The sequence below is a fragment of the Lathyrus oleraceus genome, chromosome 3 (genome assembly GCF_024323335.1).
Source record: "Lathyrus oleraceus cultivar Zhongwan6 chromosome 3, CAAS_Psat_ZW6_1.0, whole genome shotgun sequence".
Lineage (NCBI taxonomy): Eukaryota > Viridiplantae > Streptophyta > Magnoliopsida > Fabales > Fabaceae > Lathyrus > Lathyrus oleraceus.
This window is the reverse complement of record NC_066581.1, coordinates 67,062,734-67,068,022: the sequence shown is the minus strand read 5'-3', so window position 1 is coordinate 67,068,022 and position 5,289 is coordinate 67,062,734.

The window sequence follows — 5,289 nt, the reverse complement described above, 5'->3', positions numbered from 1 at the left end:
GACCATGCTGCCATCAGCATTTTCATCAGAGGAAATCCAGTCCCCACCTTGTTAGCTGATACTTACTATGCCATCCACAGTAGGCATGGTAAGGGTGGAGCCATCAGGTGCTGTCTACCTCTCCTGTTTAGATGGTTCATGTCACTCCTGCCTGGTAGTGGACCCTTTATGGACACTCAGAGCACTCTCAAGTGGACTCAGAGGGTCATGTCGCTCACCTCTTATGACATCAGATGGCAATCTTACCGGATGAATGTGAAGAATGTTATTATGAGCTGTGGAGAATTCCGGAATGTGCCACTCGTGGGGACCAAGGGTTGTATAAATTATAATCCAGTTCTTTCTCTTCGCCAGTTAGGTTTTGTTATGAGTAGAAGACCACTTGAAGCTGAGATAGCTGAGAGTGTGTACTTTGAGAAAAAGGATGACCCTGTTAGGTTGGAGCAGATTGGAAGAGCTTGGAAGTCCATTGGTGTCAGAGATGGATCCGTCCTAGGGAAGAAGTTTGCCATAGCCATGCCTGATTACACTGATTGGGTAAAGAAGAGAGTGGAAACTTTGTTGCTACCCTACGATAGGATGGAACCGTTGCAAGAGCAACCACCCTTGATTCTTGCTGATAGTGTGCCTGCTGAGCACTATAAGCAAGCTCTGATGGAGAGTCGTCGGTTGAGGGAGAAGGAGCAGGACACCCATATGGAGTTGTACAAAGCTAAAGCTGATAGGTTGCACATGGCCCATCAACTCAGGGAAGTGCAAGGAGAAGATGCTAGCAGAGCAAGGAGCAAGAAGAGATCATATGAGGAGATAGAGTCTATGTTGGATGAGGAGCATAGGGAGCGCTTGAGACTGCAGAGAGCAGAAGCCAACTATCAGAAGAAGATCAGAGACTTGGAGAAGCAACTCAGAGATAAAGATATCCAGTTGAAGAAGGAAGTAGACTTGAGACAGGCATCAGAGAACCACCTTGGAGGAGAAGTCTTGGAGCTGAGAAGACAATTGAAGGAGAAGATTACCCCTCTACCAGAATGCTCAGAATGCTCACTGTTGATAGACCAGTGCCATTACCTGAAGACCCTCATTCCGGAAGACCGTCTGTCTTAGTTTGTATCTCTGATTGTATTTTGTTGAGAATCACCTCCAGGCTTGTTGGATGGGATTCATTTGCGTGTAAGCCATCTCTTGGATCTTTTGTTAAGAATCACCTCCAGGCTTGTTGGATGGGATTCTTTTTCTTTGTACGTTGTTTATTCAGATATTCTGTTGACATTGGTTGTATGCCTTTTTACCCTTATGTATATATAAGGATGTCAGCATTTCCTTGTATCTGTTTTGCTCTCTTGCTGCTGCAGGTTGCCATCTTTTCAGGATGGGTCAGGCTCTTTGAATGCCTGAGAGATGAACATATCATGTGCATCATACGCATCATTAGCATCATACTCATATCATTTTGCATAACAGGTGTTCTTGGTCGTGACTTCTCACTCTTGGTTCCTGTTCAGGCAGGATAGCTGATCAACGTCCGCACCGCTACTCAACAAGACTGAATCAACAGAGAAGTATGGATCAATTTCAAGCTGAGTTGGCTGAGATGAAGGCAAGCATGGCCCAGTTTATGAACATGATGCAAGGGGTTGCGCAAGGTCAAGAAGAACTCCGAGCCATGGTTCAGAGACAAGAGGCTGCAAATCCACCGATCAACCATGCTCCGCCAGAGGGAGGCCCGGTCAATGATAACAATGTTGCTGCTGCTGTACCCATCAACAACTATGCTGTAGGTGATGAGTTGGGGGGTATTCGAATCAACGGTCAACCTATTGTTCCAGATGCCGCTAATGCCAGAGTAGTCCGTGCTCCGGCCCGTAATCCTGTTCCGATTGTTGACAGACAAGAGGATATGTTCTCTCTGCTCAGTGAAGACGAAGACGCTCTGGGAAGGGTTAATGAGAGAGACCGTAAAGTTGAGGCTCTTGCTGAGAAGATCCGTGCTATGGAAAGTCAAAATTCTCTCGGTTTTGATGTTACTAATATGGGATTGGTTGAAGGTTTGAGAATCCCTCACAAGTTCAAAGCACCGTCCTTCGACAAATACAACGGTACTTCTTGCCCTCGCACCCATGTGCAGGCTTATTATCGAAAGATCTCTGCGTATACTGATGATGAAAAGATGTGGATGTATTTTTTCCAAGATAGTCTATCTGGGGCATCTTTGGACTGGTACATGGAATTGAAGAGAGATTCTATCCGCTGTTGGAGAGATCTGGGTGAGGCCTTTTTGAGGCAGTATAAACATAACATGGACATGGCACCGAGCCGGACTCAGCTGCAGAGTCTATGTCAGAAATCCAATGAAAGCTTCAAGGAGTACGCCCAGAGGTGGCGTGAACTAGCTGCTAGAGTTCAACCCCCTATGCTGGAGAGGGAGTTGACAGACATGTTTATCGGTACTCTTCAAGGTGTGTTTATGGACCGGATGGGGAGCTGCCCATTCGGTAGTTTTTCTGATGTTGTCATTTGTGGAGAGAGGACTGAGAGTTTGATTAAAACTGGGAAGATCCAAGATGCTGGTTCCTCTTCCTCTAAGAAGCCGTTTGCTGGGGCACCTCGTCGAAGAGAGGGTGAAACTAATGCTGTTCAACACCGCAGAGATCAGAACAGAATTGAATACCGTCAAGCTGCTGCAGTAACCATTCCGGCACCTCAGCCTCGTCAACAACAACAACAAAGAGTCCAACAACCGCAACAACAACAATAACAGCAACGTCCTTTCCAGCCTAGGCAGAAGTTACAGGCTGATAGAAGATTTGATCCTCTGCCTATGTCTTACGCAGAGCTACTACCCGAACTACTCCGGTTAGGGTTTGTAGAGTTGCGTACGATGGCCACTCCAACAGTGCTGCCTCCTGGCTATGATGCTAATGTTAGATGTGACTTTCACTCTGGGGCACCAGGGCATCATACTGAGAAGTGTCGGGCTCTCCAGCACAAGGTTCAAGATTTGATCGATGCCAAAGCGATCAACTTCGCCCCAGTGCCTAACGTCGTAAACAACCCTATGCCTCAGCATGGTGGGCATAGAGTGAACAATATTGAGGGTAAAGAAGCTGAAGATCTGGTTGTTAATGTTGATGATGTTCAAACTTCTCTGTTAGTTGTGAAGGGTCGTCTGCTGAATGGGGGTGTCTACTCGGGCTGTGATGAGGATTGTTTGGGCTGTGCAGAATCTGAGAATGGCTGCGACCGGTTAAGGGCCGGTATTCAGGGTATGATGGATGAGGGTTGTTTGCAATTCAGTAGGGCTGTAAAAGATCGTGGAACAGCGTCAACTATCACCATTTACTTTAAACCGTCTGAAGAACGTGGACAAAGGGTCGTTAGTGCACCCGCAGCAAATGGTACCCCAGTTACCATTCCCGTGCCTGTAACCATCAGTGTTCCAACTACTATTGCTGCGTCTGGAAGAAGGGCTGTTGAGAATAATAGGGCCGTGCCTTGGAAGTATGATAATGCTCACCGCAGTTACAGAAGGGCTGAAAGTCAGACGAGGCCAGTGAATCAAGCTCCAGTGACGATTGGTTTACCAAATAGAGTTCCTGCAACTGTTGGTCCGGCTGTGGATAATGTAGGGGGTCCAGGAGGTTTTACCAGAAGCGGTCGTCTGTTCGCGCCGCAGCCTTTGAGGGACAATAATGCTGAGGCTCTCGCCAGAGCAAAGGGTAAGCAAGCTGTGGTTGAGGAAAGACCTGCCCAGAAGGAAGCGCCCGAGGGGTCATTTGAGGAGGACGTGGAGGAGTTTATGAAAATAATCAAGAAGAGTGACTACAAGATTGTAGATCAGTTGAACCAAACTCCGTCCAAGATTTCTATACTTTCACTATTGATGTGCTCCGAGGCACACCGTAATGCCTTGCTGAAGATGTTGAATCTGGCTTACGTGCCTCAGGAGATTTCTGTCAATCAACTGGAGGGTGTGATGGCCAATGTGAGCACCAGGCATGGTGTAGGTTTCACCAACCTGGACTTACCACCTGAAGGGCGAAACCATAACAAAGCCTTGCACATCACCATGGAGTGCAAGGGGGCAGTGTTGTCTCACGTATTGGTAGACACCGGGTCGTCGTTGAATGTGTTGCCTAAGCAGATTCTGAAGAAGATTGATGCGGAAGGGTCTGTGCTTACTCCCAGTGACCTGATCGTTCGTGCTTTCGACGGTTCCAAACGTTCTGTGTGTGGGGAAGTTACCTTGCCTGTGAAGATAGGTCCTGAGGTATTCAATATCATCTTCTATGTTATGGACATCCAGCCAGCCTACAGTTGTTTGTTGGGGCGTCCATGGATTCATGCAGCAGGGGCAGTCTCGTCGACACTCCATCAGAAGCTCAAGTATGTCTGGAACGGTCAGATTGTGACTGTGTGCGGTGAAGAAGAGATTCTGGTGAGTCATCTATCCTCGTTCAAATATGTTGAGGTGGACGGCGAGATCCATGAAACCTTATGCCAGGCGTTTGAGACTGTGGCTCTTGAGAAAGTGGCGTACGCTGAGCAGAGGAAGCCAGGTGCTTCAATTACTTCTTACAAGCAGGCTAAGGAGGTTGTTGATTCTGGCAAAGCTGAAGGCTGGGGCAAGATGGTGGACTTGCCTGTTAAAGAAGACAAATTTGGTGTTGGTTATGAGCCTCTCCGAGCAGAGCAAAATGGTCAAGCGGGTCCGAGTACCTTTACCAGCGCTGGGCTGATGAATCATGGTGACGTCTCCGCAACCGGTATTGAAGACTGTGACAGCGATTGTGATTTGGACAACTGGGTTCGCCCGTGTGCACCAGGGGGGTCTATCAACAACTGGACGGCTGAAGAAGTGGTTCAAGTTACTCTTCTGACAGAGTAATTTTCTGTTGTTTTGTCATTTTTGCATGAAAATCCTACGTTCTGCCCAAGGCGTAGTGATTCATTTTGTAGGGCCTCATCATGTTTTAATGATTATCATTAATGAAGGACATTTTTTGAAATCAAACTTTGTGATCCCTGTCTTTCTATTTTTGTTTTCATTTTTCTTTTTCAAAAAACAATAAAAATGGCAATGTTTTTTTGTTTTTGTGACTTCTTGAACTCTTTTTCTAAAAACAAAGCATTAAACATGCAGAAGCGATCTTATGGCATTCACTATGAACAGCTCTGTTATGGCTCAGTATGATTTCGACAATCCCATCTACCAAGCTGAAGAGGAGAGTGAGGAAGACTGTGAACTCCCTGCAGAATTGGCCAGATTGCTGAAGCAGGAGGAAAGGGTCA